The 24,297-nt window shown below is 38.7% G+C and overlaps 1 protein-coding gene across 7 annotated transcripts in view; it reads left to right on the top strand.

The window, feature by feature from the left end:
* Tanc2 (tetratricopeptide repeat, ankyrin repeat and coiled-coil containing 2) overlaps positions 1–24,297 on the top strand; it is a 313,979-nt gene that overhangs the window by 721 nt on the left and 288,961 nt on the right. The window lies entirely within an intron of this gene.

The following is a 24,297-nucleotide window of genomic DNA, read 5'->3' as shown; positions in this document are numbered from 1 at the left end:
TATATATGGAAAGTACCCACGTGAAAGCAAAAAAAAAAGGGCAGGTTGGTTGTGAGATGGGAAAGAAAAAAAATAGGGCTAGAATCATTTCAGGGTTTGTCATCAGCATGTAGGGCTTGCAATTGTAGCCTGCCTTTCAGTTCTAGGTGTGGAATGCTTAAAATATTTCTCACAAAACATAAACAATGATAATTAGCGTCAGGAAGAAGATTGGACGTCTTAACCTCCTCTTCTGCTCCTCTTCAGGGAAACAAAAACCCCACAGACAAAAAGACAAACAAACCAACCATCCTGACCATAATTGTGTGTTCAAGATCGTTAGCCAAAGGGAACTGTTTTTCATCTGTGTCCCTGTCTTGGCTTTTACACAGGTGAAAATAAGTGGAACAAGGAAAACAAAACAATATGGTGAACAAAAGGGATACATTTTCAGGCATTTCAAAGGTTGGAGCCAAAAGCTATGTCAACGGTTAATTACAGAGACTGGCAATAGTGAAATATTCTGGTATGTTCTAGCTGTTGGGATGGGATGGTGAGATAAGATAAAAATGGATACAGTAAATTGGCATAAAAAGCAACAACATGGATACTGTCAATGTAGTGTGCCTCATAGCATTCCCAGGTAAATTGTCTTAGGCATATGAGCCTAAAACGGAAATAAATGAAATAAATATTCCTGTTCTCTCTTCCTCGGTCCCTCCACCCTCCTCCTCCTCTCTCTCTCCCTCTGTGTGTGTGTGTGTGTCTCCACATGCTGCAAAACGTTGTGACTTCCATTTAAGAACATCTGTTTTGAGAGAACTGTCAGAACATACTGGAATTTCAAAAGTAACAAAAGACAGCTAGATGAGCTATGTGATATAGCATGTGCATATACACCCAGTGTCTATGTAACTGGAACAAAAGCAGAAATATCTGAGGTGCTCACTAGGGTGTATTTAATTATTAATGATATTTTAGTGTGTTATGTTAGATTTCTTATAAGTTGAATTACCTGCTTGAATGTTGTTCTTATTGTAGTAATTTGCCAGGTAATCCGAAAATTCATCTTCACCCTTGTTCCAGAATCATTCATTGAGGGATCCTCTCCAGCAAAACAAAACTGGATTTTCCTTGATTTATTTTGAACTTCAGTCTTTTCTGCAGCTATTTCCTTTACCTCAAGGCTCTGTTGAAGCTAAAGAGAAGAGGGCCAGAAGAGAATAAAGAGCAGTTCTGTTGGGTCTTCCTGTTTTGTTCTGACTGTAAGCCGTATGTACTGCCACCCCCTACTGTCTGTAAGAAGAGGTGTTGCGGAGCCCTGTTCTTTTCTTGTTATCACTGCCCCCTTGTGTAAGGGAAGAAATTGATAGCTGCACTTTTGGGAAACAATCTTTTCAGATTGTTCTGTATCATTAGAGAGGTTATGTAGACTTATTAATCACTTGTTTATTTTAGAGTGCAGAGCTAGAAGCGTATGTTAGATCTTAGATTTGATGCTCCTTTTAAATAGTGTCTGATATTAGTCAATTCAGATTGCTAAGGATGTTTACAGTATATTCAGGTACACGGTATTCTATTACTTCTAGTAATAATAGTGTACATTTATACAGCACACACTTTGTGCCAGTCTTGTACATTGTTTATACAGTTACAGAATCCTGTAAGATATATATTGTTATTTCCATTTTACCAATGAGAAATGGAAACCAGATCCGTTTGCCAAAGATTATGTAGCTGGGACATGGAAACACTGTTTCAGTGTAGAAACTCTGGCTGGGGACTCTGTTCTTCATCGGTATACTCTGTTGTCCTCTCACGTTAGTATTGACAAGCGGTACACTATGCTTACCTTGCACATATCCATCATAAAGCAGATTCTGTTAGATGTGTATAAACCTGCCTACACACATGCACAGGACAGCTATACAAGGAAATGCTCATAGGAATGTTTCTAAATTTGTTTCATGTGATTACAAGCAATAAGTATTATTCCTCAGGACTTTCCAGATGGTCAAAGAAATAGTTATAGTCGTGTTTGCTTTGAGGGGGGATCTTTAGAAGTAAAAAGTTACTTTCAGGTAGTTTCACACACACACACACACACACACACACACACACACACACACACACACTTTAAAGTACCAGTAAAGCTTTATTGTTAATTTTATTTGGAAAATCAAGAAAAAAAATTTTATTTTCTCTTCATATTCACATTTATGGTCTTTATTTAAAATATTATTAGCAAAAATGGATTGGATCTTTTGATAATTAACTCTTCCAAAACAAATGTTTGCTCAGATTTTTCTTAGCTCTTAAACTATTGTTTTATAGATACTGATTACATATGAAATATTTACAGAAATGAATAAAGTACAAAGAATAACAGTGTCATCCATGCTCCTCATACACCTTACTTTTTTAGGAAGTGGACCATTGCCTCTCACAATTGTGATAATTATTTTCTTCTCTTTGACAACTTGTTTTTGCCATTCTTTTCACAGAATTTTTCTGAGTATATTATGAATCACACATCTTGTGTAACCAAACACTCCTCTCCCATAATATACATTTGTTGATATTATGGGACTTAACATATTTATTGTGGACAAAATTTTCAGGATATAAAATTATATAATTTAGTATATTCAACAAATTGAAATATAGGCTCAGACATGCTCTGAATTTGTATTGATAATATTCTACTTGCAAATGTAATTTGGTTTGCATCTTTACTGTAAAAATTTACCACTGACATTGTTAAACCTTAATTGGTTATTTCCTTCTCCCATCATTAACTTTTTTTTTTTCCTTTTGAGACAGGGTCCCCATATGTATCCCAGGTTGACACTGAATTATCCTCTGTTTCTCCATCCCTGGTGCTGGTATTAAAGGCATGTGGCACCTTGTCTGGCTGTTACTACTATTTTTCTCCAGTGGTGCTGGAGTGTAAGCCCAGGGCTTTGTGTATACTAGGCATGTGTACTCTCTTAGCCCCTCACCGTCAATTTTTACCTATGCCAAGCTAACTCTCCTTTCTTCCTATAGTTGACTTTGTTCCTTTACTATTTCCTAAATAATCATGAATTATTTTGAATGAAGAAGGACATAGACTCTAGACGGAAATATACTAATAACAAGTTTCAAAAGGGAAATACTGGGTTGGTTGATAACTTACTGGATATATAGTAGAATAAGTGTGCATAACAATGCATAAAGTTCTTTCTTTTTCATATTTCTTTTCTTCTTGAAACACAGTTAAAATCTGAGACAAAGTTGCTGGGAATACTAGTTGAATTATACTGGTTTGAACTCAGAGTCACCCAAAATTAAGGAGAATTTTTTTTAAGGTTTCTTTCTTTTTATTTTTATTAAATTTTATTTTTTTAATTGAGTTATATATTTTTCTCTACTCCCTTCCCTTCCTCTCCCCTCCCCTTTTGCCCTCTCCCATGGTCCCCGTGCTCCCAGTTTACTCAGGAGATCTTGTCTTTGTCTACTTCTCATGTAGATCAGATCCATGTATGTCTCTCTTAGGGTCCTCGTTGTTTAGGTTTTCTGGGATTGTGAATTGTAGGCTGGTTTTTCTTTGCTTTATGTCTAAAAGCCACGTATGAGTGAGTACATATGGTATTTGTCTTTCTGGGTCTGGGTTACCTCACTCAATATGATGTTTTCTAGATCTATTCATTTGCCCACAAATTTTAAGATACCATTATTTTTTTTCTGCTGTGTAGTACTCCATTGTGTAAATGTACCACATTTTCCTTATCCATTCTTCAATCAAGGGGCATTTAGGTTATTTCTAGGTTCTGGTTATGACAAACAATGCTGCTGTGAACATAGTTGAGCACATGTCCTTGTACCCAAAAGTGGTATTGCTGGGTCTTGAGGTAGGTTGTTTCCTAATTTTCTGAGAAATCATCATACTGATATCCAAAAGGTCTGTACCAGTTTGCACTCTCACCAGCAATGAAGGAGTGTTCTCTTTACCCCATGTCATCTCCAGAATAAGCCATCATCAGTGTTTTTGATCTTGGCAATTCTTATAGGTGTAAGATGGAATCTCAGAGTTGTTTTGATTTGCATTTCTCTGATGGCTAAGGATGCTGAGCATTTCCTTAAGTGTCTTTCAGCCATTTTAGATTCCTCTTTTGACAGTTCTCTATTTAGGTCTGTACCTCATTTTTCTTTTCTTTTCTTTTTATTTATTAAAGATTTCTGCCTCCTCCCCGCCACCGCCTCCCATTTCCCTCCCCCTCCCCCATCAAGTCCCCCTGCCTCATCAGCCTGAAGAGCAATCAGGGTTCCCTGACCTGTGGGAAGTCCAAGGACCACCCACCTCCATCCAGGTCTAGTAAGGTGAGCATCCAAATTGCCTAGGCTCCCCCAAAGCCAGTACGTGCAGTAGGATCAAAAACCCATTGCCATTGTTCTTGAGTTCTCAGTAGTCCTCATTGTCCACTATGTTCAGCAAGTCCGGTTTTATCCCATGCTTTTTTAGACCCAGGCCAGCTGGCCTTGGTGAGTTCCCGATAGAACATCCCCATTGTCTCAGTGTGTGGGTGCACCCCTCGCGGTCCTGAGTTCCTTGCTCGTGTTCTCTCTCCTTCTGCTCCTGATTTGAACCTTGAGATTTCAGTCCGGTGCTCCAATGTGTGTACCTCATTTTTCTATTGGATTATTTGTTCTAAGGCCAATTTCTTGAGGGTTGGTTTTTTTTTTTTTTTTTTTTTTTTTTGTATATTTTGGAGATCAGCTCCCTGTTGCAATGTGGGGTTGATGAAGATCTTTTTCCGTTTTGTAGGCTGCCGTTTTGTCTGGTTGACCATGTTCTTTGATTTACAGAAGCTTCTCAGTTTCAGGGCTCCCATTTATTAATTGCTGCTTTCAGTGTCTGTGCTACTGGTGTTATATTTAGGAAGTGGTCTTAAGGAGAATGTTTTCACTGATGGCATCCAGATTTTCTTTCAAGGATTTTCAAGCTGCTGCATATGTTGATTTATTTTTCTAGCACTAGTCTGAGCAAGGTAACAAATACGGGAAGCTAGCTTAATTATTAGACATTTCTTTTTTCTCTGTGAATTGTTATTATCATTAGTATTAGTATAAGTAGTATTAATCTATCATTAGTATCATCATATTTGCTTAATATGCCTGTGTCATAAATACTGTTATTTGTAGAAAGATAGATAATACTGTAAAAATAAATTGTTTATGCTTTATTATTTTGTGAAGACTATCTCAGTTTTTTTGAATTGCATGTTTTCTAGTAACATACTAGATGAAAATTACTTAAGATAAAAAAAAACAGAACAAGGAGATAAGATGATGGAGAGCATGTATCCCTGGTGATTCTCTTGAAAAAGTTGTGTAGAGAAGTGTTAAAAGCTTAGGGCTGAAGAGATATATTATCTATTTCAAGGTTGTTTTTCTCATAGAGGAAATCTTACTAGTAGTGTTTAAGATCAAGGTTATTGGAGATGGAGAACCAAGAACTCAGTGTCTGAGTTTCAGAAAGCAGGTTGTGATTGTGGAACAAGTATGGACTTATTGTTACTCCAGAAAGTTCTAAATAGTTGTAGTACCATAATTATTTCTGGAAACACATTTCATTTGTTAGATCAATTTACTTTTGATTTGTAGTGCTGGACATTGAACGCGGGGCCTTGTGTGTATTGGGCAAGTGTTTTTCTGTTGAATTATTTTTCTAACACAAGTCAGCTTATTAAAAAAACATTGGATAACTACGTTTGTGGATGTTCAAAGTATTAAATGAGTTGATTATTTTATGGGTCACGTCATTGTATCTTGCTGCGTTTAGCTTTTGTTTACCCTTTTTTAGTTTATGATAAACATGACCAAGTTTAAGAGACAAAACTTAGGTTGATGCTAGTCTTAATCATAGGTTTTTTTCTTCCCATAGAATCAGTTTCTGTCTGTTTTTCAGTCACGGTAGACACAACCTCTCAAATGTCTTTTTATTAGAACTCAAGCTAGTCTGATATCAGTTACCTAAACTCAACCATTGCATTTTAGTCAGCGATCTTGGTGTGTTTAAAAAAAATCCAAATTGTTTAGAAGACATCTTTTCTCTTTATGTACTTTTCTTTCACGGGTACCTCACATTACTGCCAGAGTGATATGTGTGTCTCCCCTTTATGTATGGTGGTGGTGATGGTAGGGGTGCATGTGTATTTCATATACATGAATGAGAGGTATACACCTGTGCATATAGAGGTCAGAGGAGGACAGTGGATGTTTCCTCTATTGCTTTCTTCATTCTTTTGAGACAGAGTGTTTCGTTGAACTGGAGGCTTGCCTTTTGGCTAGGCTAGCCTAGCCAACTGCCTGGCCAATGAGCTTTCAGGGTCCATCTGCCTCCGTCTTCCAGTGCCGAGAGGTACAGGTGCATGTAGCCATGCCTCATGTTTTCTAAGGATTTCTAAGATTCAGGCCTAGGTCCTCATGCTTACACATGCTTTTCCCTCTGAACCTCTCCCCAGCTTCAGCGTGATAGTTTTAAATGTTTAGCCGATTGTTTTACTTTCTTCAGAAGCTTCCAGTGCTTCTCATCATAGGAAAGATCAAGTGGGAACTCCTTAGCAAGCATATGAGGTAATCTATGGTCTTTTTCCTGCACCCTCTTTTGACTTATTGCCTTCCACATTTGTTTTCAAGTTACTCAGCAATTCTCAATTCTTTTAATAGATAATAATCTCTTACATTTTCATACCTTTCTGTATAAAGCTCCCTTTGCACTGGACTGTCCCTCCCCTTTACTTTGTTGTGAAGATAAATTCTTACTGTCTTGGCCTAGACAGTATCATTTCAGTTTAGAAGGTTATTCTTACTCACCTAATTGGGTTTGTGTGCGTTATTCTGTCTTCTCCCTTTGTACCAGGTAAACTTACATTAATTATTTGACTGTCTCATCACTAGTCTGTTAAATTCCTTTAAGCAGGACCCACTTCTCATCTTTTATTTTGCATCAGTGTAGTTAGTACATAGAGGGTACTCACTGTCCACTTACTGAGTAAAGACTGTTTTGGTTATGCCTTTGAAACTTCGTTCCTTGTCAGTTGTGGTGGCACACACTTTTAATCTCAGCATTTAGGAGGCAGAGGAGGGTGGAACTATGTGATTTCCAGGCACACCAGGGATACATAGCAAGGCCCCAGTCTCAGGACAGTATAAAATGTGTCCATACACATAATCTCAAATCTAACTATTCAGACAAATACTTAGATGTAATTAAAACTGTACCTAAAGATAACAAGATTTTGTACTTATGTTTCCTGGGGTGGTGGCAGGAGGAAGATTCTCTGTGTGAACTTGAGCCAAATTACTTTCTTATGTATTACAGAAATTGACCAACTGTAACCTATGGACTAAATCTAGCCTGTCATCTATTTTTATGTGCTCTGCAAGCTAAGAATTTTTTAAGTGATTGAAAAATATTAAAAGCACAGTACTTCATGATGTGATATTTATAAGAATTCAAATATCTGTGTCCATAAAGACAAACTTACTGGAAATGCTCATTTGCTTACATACTGGCTGTGACTCTTTTCGGGTCAACAGCAGAGTTGAGTAGTTGCCATAGAGACTATATGTCCTACAAAGCCTAAATATTTACTTTCTAAAAAAAAAAGTTTGCCATTTTTTGTTCTATTCCATACTCTGTGCTCTTAATGTTCCTTTAATGTTAGGAGTTATATATGTAAGTTTCTAGAAGGTTTCTACAGAAACACCTGCTTCTGTTTATTGAGAAAAAGTCAGAACTGCTTACTTGAAAAGCCCCTATTGCACTTCCTTATAACATTCTTATGTCTAACTCTGAAGTTGGATTCTGTCCCAAGCAGAGCCATGTGCAGTGGCCACACTATAAATCCCAGCACTCAGGATTCAGAGGCAGGCAGATCATGTATATATATTGGTACTTTTGAGACATGGACTCACTGTGTAGTTCTTGGTTGTCCTGGAACTCATTATGTAGACCAGGTTAGCCTCGAACACATAGAGATCAAGTGTTGGGATTAATGGCATGTGCTTAGAAATTTTATCTTGTTTTTTAAAAGCTAAAATTAGAATTTTTTTTTTGATTTTTCGAGACAGGGTTTCTCTGTGGCTTTGGAGCCTGTCCTGGAACTAGCTCTGTAGACCAGGCTGGTCTCGAACTCACAGAAATCCTCCTGCCTCTGTCTCCCGAGTGCTGGGATTAAAGGTGTACGCCACCATCGCCCAGCATAAAATTAGAATTCTTATATCTGTGTCCTAGATATTTCTTCTACCTCTGAAGAATATAGTTAAAACAGTAGCATATTAATTAGTATTTCTATTTTTCTAAAGTTTACTGTTGGTATTTTACTATTTTCCTTTTGTGGCAAAGGCATTGTAAAATATTTTATATGATTTTTATGTTCATTTAAATTTTTTTATTCAAAACATTTTTTGCCTGTGTGTGTGTGGTAAATGTGCATGTGCATTTGTGTATTTACATATATGTGGGCAGGTTTGTGTGAGTGTATGTGGAGGAGGGACAAAGGTTGAGATTGAATGCCTTTTTTGATTGTTTCCTACTTTGTTATATTTTGAGGCAGTCTCTCACTTACACCCGGATCTTGCTGATTTGGCTAGTTTAGCTAACCAGCTTGCTCCAAGGATTTTTTTCTGCTTCTCCAAAGCTTGGAATTACAGGCAGACTACTGTGCCTGCCTGGCGTTTTCCTGGGTGTTAGGGACCTGAACACACTCTCATGCTTGCAGAGCAAACACTTTACCTGCTAGGCTCTCTCCCCAGCCCCCATATGTTCATTTTTGTAAACATTAGTAAGTATTTCAGACATAAAGTTTATAAGGGAAGGTACATATAAATAAGAATGACGGAAACCCCTTCTTTGTTCCAAATGGATTTTTGGAGTAGTAGACATAGATTTTTCATCTTGTCATGTCATCATATCTGGTCTTAAAGATAGACACAAAGATACTTGACTCTAGTTTTCTTATCGTCATGGAAGCCTCCCCTTCCCTGTAGATTTTTCTTTAATAGATTGCATTTACTGAACTTGGAAATGAGATCTAGTATGTAGATAAGATATGATTTAGTCATTTTAGACTTGGAGAATCTGCTTCAGATCTTAGTCAATATTTCTGCCTACACGAAAGTAGTGTCTTCTTAACCTTTTGTTCCAAATCTTGCATGGGAGAGTGAGAGTGTCCCAGAAATTTCTGGTTGCTGGTCTGGGAAAGCTTAATAGGTGATTTGCTATCTAGAAACCCGTTTCTGTTCCAGTTCTAGCAAATTGCCGAGTTCCCTAGGCTTGTCGGCTGTGTGGTGGTGAAGGTATTTAGCTTTTGTAGCCCAGTGGAATGAAGACTTATTAAAGCACACAAACAAATAACGACTGCCAACCGCCTATCGCCAAATCCTGCTTCATCATTGATCTTTCTAACTTTTCTAGGATTTTAAAAAGGAAGAGAGACTTCCTTTGAAAGCTGTTAGATATTTTTAATATTAGACAGTGACAATAGTATTTAAGAATCACTGCTCAGTTTAAAAGTGGAGCATGGTGGTAATAAGTCTGTAATCCCAGTACTTAGGAACTTGAGATAGAAGTTTGTGGCTAGCCTGTACTACATAATAAGAGCCTGTCTAAAATAAACAACAAAACAAAAAAGCGATTTCGGCTTTCTGTAAAGAGAGACCAGTTGTGTAGTAGAACGAACATGCATTCTGAGTTTTAAATCAGCAAAACAGTTGTGAATTATTGCCGTTTTTCACCAGCTGTGAAGGGTTTTCAAAAAACTTACCTTGAGAGGGTTTTATGGTGATAGAGGTCAGTTATCTAAGTGAGAGTAAAAGTCACTGTTTCTTGAAACAGTGAAATGTTGACAGATATTTTCCCTCAGTTTGGTCATGTAAATGTTTTCAACTTTTACAAACATCTTTTTTATTTTTTGAATAATTGGAATTTTGCTTCCCTCGCTACCCATCAGTGCTCCAGGTTATTGTTTTTGTAGTTGTTCCTTTTTCTAAACAACATATGATTAGACAAAGTGAACTGTTTAGGGAATTTATTTCTGTAGTCTTTACGTAACAGTGACAACAATAATAAAACAAACAAAGGACTTGTCTAGCTACTATTTAATAATCAGAAAAAATTAGCTATTTTTCTGTAGTAAGGATAGTTGTTTAGACGCTCAATTTGAGCTCGCGATAGAGCCCAGTAGTGGAATACTAGCAAGCCTAAGGACCTAGGTTCAGTTTGCAGTAGAAGAGGGAGGAGTTGGGAGAGGGAGATGGAAAGGGGGAGGGAGAGGAGAGGCGCAATGATTTCTAAACTATTCTTTTGTTAATAAAAACTCAGGAGTCAGATATGGGGTAAAAACCTGATTGATCAGAGAAGTGGTAGAGAAGCAGCCAGTGACCCCCACTTTCTTGATCCCCTGCCTACTAACTTCCCATGTCTGTGTTTATGTCCTGGGTCCCATAAAATCTCTGTGGTTAATTTTGATCAGCGGTAGCTAGTTCTGCCCTCTGATTCAAGGTAAACATTATTGGCAGTCTTGGGAGTGTCGGAGTACCATCAAAAAATATCCCACAACAGACAGGAAAGAGGAGAATGATTTTGCACAAATCAATATCCTTGTGCTAATTATAAAATAAAAAATAGTTTGTCTTGGGCTGACAGTGTCTCTCAGTTGGTAGTGCTTGCCTAGTGTGCATGAGACACTAGCTTTGAGCTCCAGCACCACTTAACCTAGTATGTTAGTACAGGCACTTGGTAGACAGAGGCAGGAGGTTAAGAACTTCAGAGTTCAAAATCATCCTTGACTTCATAAGAAGTTCCAGTAAATTTTGTCTTGAAAGTATCTTATTTAATGCCCCTGGAAAGACCAATTTTATGCAACTTTGGTTCCCATTTATTATGCATTTAAAAAATTATTTACTTTTTTGTGTGTTGGTGTTTTACCTGCATTTATGTCTGTTTGAGGATGTTAAAAGCCCTGGAACTAGAGTTACAGTTGTGAGCTGCCATATGGGTGCTGGGAATTGAACCCAAGTCTTTGGGAAGAACAACCAGTGTTCTTAACTGTTGAGCCATCTCTCCAGCCCCTATTATTGTCCATTTTTAAAATAATGAACTTCATAAGGACTCTTCATCGTTTTGAAAGATAATTTTATCTTTGAACGTGTCAAAGAAGAATTATCTAGTTTTTAACAACTGTTGTCACTAACTCTAGTGGTCAGTGGGTATTTATTTCTCCCACTATTCTACCTTTCTTTTTTAAATTACAGAGTAATATATCTGATTGTAATTATTAAAATAGATAAACAAGGGTTAGTATTTTTCTTTCTTAGAGCCTGCCCTTTTCTGCTTAAACTCCTTATGGCAGCAAGCATTAGCTAATATTTTGATTTTTTCAGTATCTTTCTCTTTTTTCAAAAATTTATTAGCAGATATACATACATAAGCTTGTTTTTAAATAAAGGATATTATTTACTTGCTCAGTGACTTGCATTCTTTAACCTATCACAGCTCTCTTCAGTAAGTGGAATCCTAATTTTAAAAAGCTGAGTACTTAGTGCTCATAGCACCATCATTTATTGTTACTACACAACTAATGGATGTTAAGATTGTTCTTTTTTTTTTTGTCTGCTATTATTAACTATTAGGGCTGTTAGTCCACTATTTTGACCAGAGAAGCAAGCTTTCTGAATAAAATATTAGCAAAATTAATCCAGAAGTGCATTTATAAGATAGTATATCATGATCAAGTAGGTTTATTCTAGGGAGGCAAGGGCATTAAAATATTAATATCTTATTAAATGACCAAAGTTGTAAGATTAAAAATTACATTACTTCTTAGGGAGAGTTGGCAGGTTTGGGATTTGAAGACAATACCATGAGCATATCTGCCCATGAGAATGACAGTTTAGTTTTATATAATTCTTTGGTCTTGAAAAATGATAGACCAAAATTTATTTTGGAATCTTTAGGGTTAGGGGATTTTGTTTTTCTTTGCCCTGGCCTTGTTCCTTCTGCTTTGGTTGTTAAAGCCTGATAGCATTGGCAGCACAGACACATTAGTGTTTCAGAGACTGGGGTGGATGATGCGGGTGGTGCTGGTTCCTTTTAAGATCCCATCAGGCTTAGCAAGCACCCTGTTGTCCTCTGTACAGATTGTCTTGTAAATACTGGCCTAATTCCCATCTTAAAGATTTATTTTCTTGTGCTTATTGGCAAAATTGTCTTCTTTAGAATGAGTGTTTTGAAGCCATTATTTAGGACTGGTTATATATGATGTGTTCTAGTATTTACCATCCATTCTACCATTGCAGCTCTGGGAGTGGTGGGCATTGGATTGTTTTCTCCACCTGTACTGTTAACATGTGTACACCCTGAGGTTATCAGGTCTAATCCTGAAAACTTTATCTCATTTATAGTGCGAGAAGCCCAGTGTTGCCAGTTCCGCTTCCTTTTTTTAGATTCTTATTCTTGATGATACAGAACTCTGTAAGTCTCCTTTGGGATCCCAGATACCCCCCCCTTTTTTTTTTTCATAATTTAAGTGCAACAGTTCTTTTGGCCATTTTGTGGTACTATTGTCAGAAATACATTGTCCTTTTCAAAGATATAGTCTGAATATTTTTTTTAATTTCAAAAATAGTCTATTAATTATTTTCTGTATTTACTCTGCTCCTTTAAATTTCTTTGTGGGCTCCTATTATCTATATACTTAGTTTTCATTTACACACTTTCAGCTTTTCTCTTTTAGGATTTCTTTTAAATCTTTTTGAGTTTTAAGACTTTATTTTTTTAACATTTACTTTTTTTTCTTTTGATTTTCTGAGATATGATTTCTCTGTGTAACAGCCCTGGCTGTCCTAGAACTCCCTTTGTAGTCCAGGCCTGCCTCTGCTGGGATTAAAGGTGTGCACCACCACACCTGGCTCATTTACTTTTCTTAAGGGATTAACTACTTTTACTCAGGGTTGTCATTTTCATTGTCGCTTTCCCACTGCAGTTGTAACTATTGATGACCTCAGTATCTATGTGGAGGATCCTACTAATATTCTGAACTTTGCCCTTCCAGGACCTTCTTGTTATTTTAACCGTTCATTTCTGTGTTGTATATTATACAGGTAATTTTGAACCCTCAGTGCATCTGTATTGTCTGAGAAACTTTGAAAAACCACAGATGTCTAGGACTTACTTTTGTATATTTGGACTTGATTTATGGGAGATATGACCTAATGTGTTAATAATTTTCACGGTGAGTTTAATATGCAACAAGGATTTAGAGCCATGCCTCGGAACTTATTAATCACAGCTTTCTATAATACCCCTTTCTACCTTTTGTGTTTTTGGCTCACTTACAGAAACTGCTCTTCTCTGTTGCTGTGATAAGCCATTCTGACCAAAAGCAACACAAGGGAGGAAAGAGTTCATTGACTAACACCAGGTCACAATCTATGGAGGACTTCCCATGAGGGAAGTCAGGACAGAAACGTAAGGTTGGAATCATGGAGGAATGCTGCTTATTGTCTGGGTCACTTGTTCGTGATCAGTTAGCTTTCCTATATAGACCAGGCCCACCTTCCCTAGGGATGGCTCTACCTACAGTAGGCTGAGCCCTTCCACATCAGTCATCCATCAAGACAGTCTCTCACAGTGGTGACCACAGGCCAGTCTGATCTGGACAGTTCATACCTTGAGGTTCCCTCTTCCCAGATGACTCTATGATGTGTAAAATTGATGGTAAAAACTAACCAGCACAGTATACAGTAGCCTTAATTTTACCTTATCAGAACCTTTATTCTTCCTCAGTGCTGAAATACAAGTGCAAATCACCACACCCACATTATGTGGTGCTGTGGAATCTATCCAGGGCTTCCTTCATAAGAGGCAAATATTCTACCAACTTAGCTGCATCCTTAGCTCCTAATAGTACTTTTTCATTTATCAAACTTACAATTCCATAACATTCAGCTGTCTTTCACTTCCTTTTCTGCTAGGTGGATTTCCATCCTGTCTATATATATATACATATATATATACATATACATATATATATATCTCCTGAATCTATTTTCAACCTGTTTGAACCCTCACCTTTGGTTGTTCTTACATGGTAAAACATAATACCTGGTTAGTACCAGTGTTATGTTTTATAGTTCTATACTTACAAGTAAGTGTTGCTGGAGTAGAATAACTTTGTCGACTTTAAACTATTGCTTAGTCTCCAATAACTTTAAATTAATTGCTTAGTACTGCCCAGATCTTCTGTTCTTTTATATTTGTTTACTTTATATTTTCTACTTTATATTTTATACTTTGGTTCTTTTATACTTGTGTTCACTTAAATGATTATATTCCTCCTTGAACTCAGATTTCCAGCATTTTCTTTTTGTTCTCCTTCTCAACACTAAGAGAATAGAAATAATCTTTTTGTCACCTGCATCTTTACCATTGCTATTATAAATTAACCATCTTTTCTTCTTTCAAAGGCTGTTCCTTTCACTTATACTCCTGGGGTTGTGTAAAGACTTCCTGGATTGAAAAGGGATCATGAATGGAAAATTTAGGAAACTGCTCAGGCAAATACTATCTACTTTTTGTTTTTGTAACTGGTGTTTGAAAATTCATATAAGTGGTATCATAATATGCAGTTTTGTTTTACAAATACAAATTTAAACTTTTGCTTCTGGCTTCTGCCTTCGTATGTTTTTTAGGTTACTTTGTGTTGATCATGTATCAATATTTCATTTCATTTTCTTGCTGAATATTATTCCATTGTGTAATGTACCATTTTGTTTATCTATTCACCAAATGGATGTTTGAATTCTTTCCAGTATTTGGCTTTTATGAATAATGGTGCTGTGAACATTCATGCACAATGTTAATGTGGATAAATGATTTAATTTCATTTGGGCCCATTCCTAGGGGATTGGAATTGCTGGCTTTGTGATCACTTTGAGTTATTTTTTGCTGTGAGGTAAGGATCTAAGTTTATTCCTCTGTGTGTCTGCATTTTTAGTTGCTTCAGAATAATTTGTTGAAAAGATTATCCTTTCTTCTATTAAGTTGTCTTTGTATCTTTTGTAAACCTGTACCTGAGGTAATATGGAAGAATTAACACTGGCTGTTTTACTGCATTGAATTTCCTGCTAAACCCTCAGAAAATCAATTAGTTCATTGCTTTCTCCAGATAGGAATACTGTAACTCCAGAACCTCTCCCAGCAGGTACCACGGGGCTGGTCAAAATACTTAAGTTCTGCAAACCAAGTTAAGTCTTGTATGTTAGTGGAAACAAAAATACTGGTTTTCAAGGCATTCCCTATCTTGGTTGAACCACATTTTGGGGAATGCAATTGGGAAGACTGAGAGTAGCCCCAGGAGAAAACAGCAGAGGCATGAGTAGTTAGTTTTTCTGTAGTTAACAATCCCTAGTATCCATGAGTAAACACTTCTTTGTTGTCTGCTTTTGGATGGCTTTCAGAGTATTGAAAAGTCAGCTATTTTGAACTGTTCCAGTCAGGCTTCCTCCTCCATCTTTTTACTGAAATTGCTTATCATGTTTATAAGTGGCTTTCACATTATTTAGTCAGTGGTCCTTTTTTAGACTTTTTGCTTGACCTCTTTGCCCTATTTGGTTCATTTGATTACTGTGCTGGCTAGTTTTATGTCAACTTGATACAAGTTTGTTATCTGAAAGGAGGGAATCTCAGTTGAAAAAGTGCATCCAGGGGCTGGAGGGATGTCTCAGATTAAGATCACTGGCTGTTCTTCCAGAGGTCCTGAGTTCAATTCCCAGCAACCACATGGTGGCTCACAACCATCTGTAATGAGATCTGGTGCCCTCTTCTGGCCTGCAGTCATACATGTAGGCATAATACTGCATACATAATAAATAAATAAATCTTTAAAAAAAAAAGTGCATCCATAAAATTCAGCTTGCAGGGCAGGGCATTTACTTAATTAGCCCATTGTGGGTGGTGCCATCCCTGGGGTGGTGGTTCTGGATTCTATAAGAAAGCAGACTGAACAAGCCATAAAGAGCAAGCTAGTAAGCAATCTATGACCTCTGTCTGCATCAGCTCCCGCTTCCAGGTTCCTGTCCTAGGGATTTGAGTTCCTGTCCTGACTTCCTTCAGTGATGAACAGTGATGTGGAAGTGTAAACTCTTTCTTCCCCAACTTACTTTTTGGTCATGGTGTTCATTATAGCAATAGTAACCCTAACTAAGACAATCACTCTTTTCCTTGAAATCCTAACTTCTAGAATTCCCACTGTTTTTTAGTTGTTTTATGCTGTGTGTTCCATATTAGTGGATTTATTTTGTTTATTCTTTTTCATCTTTACAACCCATTAAATATTGAAATGCTCTATAGAGTTTTTTTCTTCCTTAGACATTGCTTCCTCTGTAGTCCTTCTAAGTGATGCTGTAAGAGTTTCCTCTAAGTCCCAGACCATTGGCACTGAAGTTAGAAATAGATACATTTTTACTCCTCATGTATAGCATTGAGGTCACTCTCTTCTTTTTCTAAAATTATCTAGCTTTGAGCTGAATGTCATCAGATTATATTATTTAGAGCCCCAGCTGATCATAACTCCTGGTTTATGTCCTATAACGAGTTTGATTCTGATTATTTAGAGTTAGAACAAACTTCACAACTAAAAGTCTCAGTTCTCCACAAGACTGATCTTTATGCAGACACCAGCCAAGAGTTTAGAGGCTGACTACTCTTAATTTTTGGTCAGTATACTACAAATTTGAGGGTTCTTAACCATCTTCTTGGGTTTGATAGTTCATGAGAACAATTCATAGGAGTCAGGAAAGCAGTGTACTTACAGCAGTAGTTTTATGGTAGTATCCCATGAATTTAAGTCAGAATGAGCTGAAAGAAAAGCTGTAGAGGGTGGAGAGATTTTCCATTGGGGGTGATCTTTTCTCTGGGGAGTCAGGGCTGTTTGACAGTACACCCACAGTATTTCCAATTTGAGAAACACAAACCTTAGTATCTAGTGTTTAAGGAGATCTCGTTATGTAGGCATAATTGAATTAATGGTCATGAGTTGAAATCAGTCTGTAGCTTTTTTCTTTATTCTGGTCAGGCTGATATCTCATGGCTCCTCAGTCCACCAGTCACATGGCTGGTCTTTCTGGTGTAGCTAGAACTCTTTATAGAGTCTTATTACCATAAGCTGTTTAGGAGCCACTATTAGTCCTACCTTGAATGAAAAAGATACTCAAATCACTCAGGAAATTACCAGGACTTAAAGACTACCTCCCATATGTCAGCCAATTTATTACCCAGAGTCACCGCTCTTTTATTTGTTTCTCTTTTCTCTTAGCAGTACTATTTCTTCTGTTAATCCTTGGTAGATTTGATCATGAGATATTTTTCAGCATTTTGTTCTTTAAGTATTTTAAATTGAACTTATAGAAGTGGGTCTAAATTTCCAGCTCAGTCATTCTTTATTAACAACCAAAAAATCCCCATAATTTCACTTTTGTGCATCTTACTCTCAGACCACCACTTGTTTCTACTTTTCTCCTAACCCCAATTTGCAATATTTTAAACCTACTGGGTTTTCTAATCCATTGATTGTGCTGCTGTTTCATACTGCCTGTCGGTCACCTCACTCCCCTTCTTAATCAACACAGTGGATCCTAATTATCCCGGCACACAACCCTGGACAACATTTCCTTTTTCAAAGAGAAACTTTGTTGTTGTTTCTTAGTAGTGCTGGTGTTTAAACGCAGGATCTTGCACAAATGAGGCAAGTTCTGTACTGTTGAGTTAAACACCCGGCTCTCAAATTTCCTTTCTTGATTCATTGTCCTTACAGAGCCAAAACTGCATTCCGGTTAAATCCAACTTTCCATGCCTGCACCCATGTTGCTGAGTGTGGTTAGTGAAAAGTATACAACATTACTGATTAGTTTTATTTTAAATTCATGACCGCAAACCTCAAATGGGACCTTAATCCTTTCAGGTAATCATGTTATATAGTGCAGGAGTGAGTGGGCCATTTTTTTTTTTTGAGTTTTTCCTCGCACCTTACACTTTTAACACTTTCCATCCTTTTCTTAACTAATGCCATTTCTTCATTCTATACTGGAAAAGTGGAAGAGAAGTCCTCTAGAAGACACTTCTAGGCATCTTACTAATATTTACATCTACCCATTGTGAATAAGTATGCATTTTCTTTCTGCAGGTAACTGTTTTATTTGTGCAGTAGACTCTGTCTCCTGATTTAAGAATGCTACTTGTGCCAGGCACACTGTGGCACATGCCTTTAATCCCAGCCGTTAGGAGGTAGAAGAAGGCAGATCTCTGAGTTCAAGGCCATCATAGTCTACATAGTGAGTTTTAGGACAGCCAGGGTTATATATATAGAGAGAGACTGTCTCAAAAAAACAACTAAATAAATAAAATAAAAGGAATGCTATTTCAGCAATTCCTTTCCTTTCTAGTTAACTCATTCTCATCAAACGTGCCACTTCTTTCACATTAATCAAAGTTCTTTGACCTCACTTGTCCCACTAGCTACTACCTAATTTTCATACTAGGGAGGTGGAGGCAGGAGTGATAGGGCTGGGCAGATAGAGAGATAATGTGGGAGAGACAGGAGCTCATTTAAATCTAAGGATGCAGTCTGAGGTGCAGTCTAAAGCAGTCAGTCAGAGGAGGCAGTCTGAGGACAGGATCGTCCTTTTTGGTCTGAGGATTCTGTAGAGGAAAAAGGTCTCTCTAGTGGCTGCCCGCTCTGCTTCTCTGATCTCTCAGCTTTCACTCCCTAATGTCTGACCAGTTTTTTTTTTTTAATAAGAACAATTAGAATTTGTGCTACATAATTTGGATAGGGAATATTTAGTGCAATGAATTAATAATTATAAAAATAAATTTGAGTAATGAGAGCTTGGTTAGGAAGATCGATCAGAATATAACAACATAAGGAGAAATCGTTACTTCTATACTTAGAAAGTTCAAGGAAGCATGCTTGCCAACCCTTGGTTGACATCCAGATTCTGCTGGGAAGGGCATGACCCTGACTCTCTGAATGGCAGAGAAATTGTATGGTGGTTATCACACAGGTGGAACTTTCTTGAAGTTTGGCCTCTAGAACTTTTCTCTTGCCATTTTAAATTATACTGGTGCTTACCAAAAGTATCCCAATATAAAACCACCAGAGTGAAGTGCTGACTGTTGGGTCCTCTTGCTGCTGTGCAACACAGGAGTGAGGGACTGGAGAAGTTGAACATACTGAAGTGAGTAGTTTGCTACTAGAGCAGCTGTCTGTGGTAACAGGAACCAGATGCTGGAGAAGTCACATGCTCTGAAACCTAGAAACAAAACCAGCTTTTCCCACAAGGTTTTGCCAGTGCCCTCCGCCCATGAAGTTTACCATTGTGCAAGCTGGCAAAAGAAGATACATCCAAAGGGCTAAGGTCTATTTTCAGAACAAATGAGGAAGGAATTTGGATCTGAAAGCCAAAGAGGTGAATATTCAAGTCACATTTTCTTTCTTAAGCCCTCTCTAAGTTTCAGTTGTATAGTAGCAGTTTTGTATGAAAGAGTGGTAAAAAGGGCAGGCAAGTCCATTGTCTAGTGACTGGATGTGAGGGTGTCTCACCTTGTTTTATCTCGGGACTTTATCCTAGCTGTAGTTTATTTTAGCCCAGCGTTGGCTTCAGGTGTTTTGAGGTGATTGGTACTTTTTAGCAGGAGGGCTTGGTTATCCAGAGTTCTCTTTCAGTGTTACAGTTGAGCCACTTTACAGGCTTGATGGCAAATGTTTTTGTGTTATACATCTTGTATTGTTTCTTAAAATTAGCATGTGCATTTATATTTTGTTATTTCCTCCTATGCTGAAAAGGCAGTACACAATATATTTTTTTTTTTGCATTTTTGACATTTTTAGGATCATGTTTTGGGGATTAATATTACTTTGTAGGGATTTTTATTTCTCTCTCTTTGTAGTTATATGATAGGTAGGTCTTGGTCAGCTCCGTGTCCAGTATGTATCAGTGGAAGATTGTTTTGTGATAGCTGGGCCTGGTGGCTCAGGCCTGTAATCCCAAGCACTTGAGATACTTGAGTCAGGACTCAAATCTAAGACCTGCCTGTGCTACAAGGTAAATTCTAAGACAGTCTGGGCAACTTAATAAGACTGTCCCAAAAAATAAAAACCAGTGATACAATGCATATACAAGTACAGTTCACAATACCATACTAGGGAACAGTTTTAAACTTTATTTTCTCCTTCATTTATTTGTATTTTCTTTTAGAAATTCTCATATTTTCAGAAAGTCTCACAGTTCCCTGAATCTGCCATCTGGATTTAACTTTACCATCATAACTTCTATTTTGAAAATATTTCCTTTATTTTTCTTATCTAAAATGTGAATATTTGGCATATTTATATGCATATATTTTTATGCATATATTTACACACTATGTTGTAGATTATTTTAAGGTGTGTTACTTTTGTTTCTGCTCTGGAAATTTGTTTGATGTAAAGATGTGTTTGATTAAATAAAATTCACCTGTCAAGTTTCAGGAGGTTGTCCCTGATAAACTAGAATCAAATCAAATTGACATATATTCATAGCCTCTTCTTTCCCATGGAAACAAAAGCAAAACCTCTTCTCCAAAGCATTTTTTGATTTCCATTTGACGGATACATTTTTTGACTTCTTTTAAAGTTAAGGCATTCTTAAAATGTCTAGGCTGGTTTATTTCCACAGTCCCTCTTTCAATTCCAGGTCTTAGTCTTCCTTTGGTTTTCAGCAATCAAAAATTTCAAAATCAACACAATACTATGCAGGATCCAGACTCCCTGTGTTTCCCATCTTTATGTCACTTTTTCCTTTTCCATTACTTTTTATTGTCTCTTTAAAGACTTATTATTTTTAATCTATTTCTGTGACTGTCTATACTTATTTTCTTTCCTTGTTAAGCCACACACATTGTAAAACACACTCGAACCTGTTTAGAGTTTTTTTTTTCCATCTGAAACTCTTAGAGGTTTTTGTTTTTTTCCATCTGAACCTCTTTTACCATGTATCTTTATCCATTTTTGACTGCATAAGCAAACTTTAAACTGTTAAGATACCCCTGGATCCTCCACATGCTGTAGCGGCTGACTCTGCCCACTCTTGGGTGGGGTCGTGAAAGCCAAGCCCAAAGGTTGCACCAGGTTGGAGGTACATGACCAGAAACTGCTTTCAACAGTTGACTCTAGAATGCCAACACTTGTTCTGTGGCAGGCATTTGTACTTCATTTCTTTTCGTTCCTACTTAACATACTGGCTGTTCGAGGGCTTGCCAGCAGGCACAAACTCTTAAAGTAGCCATATTCTTTCCGCCCCCAGCCTTTTCAGACTTTAGATTGATAATTGAGTCCTGTGTTGGGTGCCAAAATATGTAATGCTTTACTCTTTTGATTCTTTTTTTTTTGGAGGGGGGGGAAACAATGCCACATGGCAGCTGTCTGTAATTTCAGTTCTGGGGGGCCCAACATCCATGCCAAAACTCTGATGTTATACAGAGAAACCCTGTCTTGAAAAAAAATGAGTTAAAAAAAGACAAGCTTGAAAAGTGGTAGTAGTTCTTAGGTGGTAGGAGAGGATCTATAAAGTGTGGGGATATAAAGTTTCTTTTGTTTATTTGGTTTTTTGAAGCAGGGTTTCTCTGTGTAGCCTTGTTTGTCCTGGAACTTGCTCTGTAGACCAGGCTGGCCTCAAGGATCTGCCTGCCTCTGCCTCTGGGATTAAAGGCATGCACATGGGATTTAAAGTGTAAGTGGATTAATTTACAATTCTGCCCTTAACACTTTAGTTGCCTTTTCTCTTTTTAAAATATCTCCATTTTCTGACTTTGTTTTGATTTGCCCTCAGTCTTTTTTGTCCTCCTATGATAATTTCATAAGCTGTCATTGTGACAGCTTTAGTTCCTGCTATACTCACTTCTTTATATTCTGACCCAGAAAATTATCTTGGTATCCTCTTGTAATTTATTACTTTAAGGTCAGAGATTTTTTAAAAATTATTATTCATGATCTTATCTACCATTGACTCTTCATTTAAAAATTTTACTCTAGGGCTGGTGAGACAGTTTTGTGGTTAAGAATACTGGTTTTCTCCCAGAGGACCTGGGTTTGATTCCCAGCACCCACAGGGTGTCACGCCCCACCTTGTCCAGCAAGGATGACGCGACCACCGGAGCTCTTCTCACTGCAGTTTATTCCAGGACTTTATTCACTTTCTCTCTCTCTTCCCCTTTCTTCTCCTCCTCCTCTCTCGTCTTTCCTCTCTCCTCTCTTCCCCTCTCTCCCAGCCCTTAAGTAGGCATGGGCTGCCAATCCCGGATTGCCAGGTGGGCACTGCCCATAGGTTCACGCATATGCAAGCAGCTGATGATCATTGCGTGATCAGGCACAAGTCAGACTTTAGCCATAGGAGTTGATTATACATCTCCATCACGTGTGGCTCTATGCTGCTCGCTACAGTTCCCCCTTTTGTTTTGTAAAGCAACAGGAAAGAGTAGAGGTCTGATCTCTGTTAAAAATGGAACATGTACTAGTGTCTGTCCAGGTGTCATCCACTCAGAACACTAGACCTGTCCGGTGCCTTTTTACAGAGGTGGGAGCTAGACACCAACCCACATGCAATCAGACTTGCTCTTCTTGAGGCTGATGTATGCTTACCTCAAGTGCAGTGCTCAAGCCTCGCATCCTGTGCTCAAATATAGATAACCAAGCTTGAGGGGACTGTCCTGCTTCAGTAGCCGTGAAGGCTTGAATGATCATAACTGCATTGCGATGCTGTGAAACCCTTATGTGACAAACGCACCATAGGCATACCAGGGACGCAAGCACCATTAAGCCTGTTAGGGCTCCTACTCCTGCCCACTCCTTCAGATGATCCATGGAGTGATCCAGGAAGATAGTTCTTCTGCCAGACTGGTATCCATGCGTGTGGAATTTGCAGTTGCAATCGTCACACAGCTTTTCCAGTTGTTCGAATTCACCAGACCAATTACCTAAAAGATATCTAGACAATTCTTTAAATTTTTCATATCACACACAGCCCCAGATACTTCCATTCACAGCCAAGCTGAGCCAATTGCCACAGCTGCGGCTGTGCTTGCGGCAGCAGCAAGGGCAGTCAGAACTGGTAGCAGAGGGGCCAGCACAGAGGAGAGGAAGGGGAGGCAATCTTGCTTTCCCCTCCCTGGCTTTCCTCTGCCTGCTTCTGTCATTAGGAGTGGCTTTGCCATGACCCCAGAAGCAGTCAGAAACCGTTGCTCCTTCAGCAGTCCCCCAAACAACATACCCCAGCTGCCATACCCCCTTGGCTCATTTATTCCTGTCAGTTGAGTGCATGGAAGACACCTTCTCCCTCGTGCACCTCTTTGGCTTCCCTAGCAACCCAGCTGATCCTGCTTCTGCTCTGAAAGGGCCCCGCTTAAACCGTGTTTTAGGGAATTTGGGCGTTGTCAATCTCTCTGGCGACTTCCTGCTGAGCGGGGACGTCGCATTCATTTACTACTAGCTCTAGCCATTTTCCAGTAGCGCTCAGATGCCCGGACTCAGGTCGCAGCGACAGCAGGGGAAGAGGCAGAGGCTCCTCCCCACTGAGCTGGAAGGTGGAGGCGTGGCTGAGCAGAGCTGCCGGCCTTACCCCTCCTCCCCCCAATCACGGCAGTGCCCCGGGCTGGGACGCTTCTACGCCCTGAGGCAGGTCCCCATGATTGCAGCTTTGCAGACCTTCAGTGCTGCTTGGCCTTTGGAGCCTCCTAGAGCTCCTTGGTCTTGGTGCCACAGCTGCTCACACTCCACTGCAAACTCTGGAGGTCTCGGTAATTCAAACCATATGAATATAACTCGTTAAGAGCCAGAAAAATCAGGTGTGGATCCTCAGGGGCTACTCTGCCCGATACTTCCTCTCTCTTCCTATCCCACCCAGCTTGCATCCACAACCCTCCCCGCCCCCTCCGTCTGACTCCCTTCCCTCTTTGACCACATAACATCTCCCAGCCCAGCCTGTTCGGGCTTTAGGACCGAATCCGAATCGGCAGGGCAAAGGGAGGGTGCTAGCTCCTTTGTCCCCACTAGCCTGCCTGCAGCAAGCTAGGTAGGTCCTTTGTTTAAGAGACACCTAGCAGCAAGGAGTTCCGTTCCAGGCACCAGGAGAGACATCTCTGGGGTGAGTGAGTTTCTGACCGCGGCAGCAGCCCGGGACAGGGGACTCAGACACCCCTCCTACACTTCCTGGTCATCCTCAGGGGCTACTCTGCCC

This window comes from Alexandromys fortis, unplaced genomic scaffold, assembly GCF_014885135.2.
Source record: "Alexandromys fortis isolate MF-2015 unplaced genomic scaffold, M_Fortis_MF-2015_v1.1 scaffold_174, whole genome shotgun sequence".
In the NCBI taxonomy this organism is placed as follows: domain Eukaryota; kingdom Metazoa; phylum Chordata; class Mammalia; order Rodentia; family Cricetidae; genus Alexandromys; species Alexandromys fortis.
The sequence above is the reverse complement of the archived record's forward strand: the minus strand, read 5'-3'. Positions and strand labels throughout refer to the sequence as shown.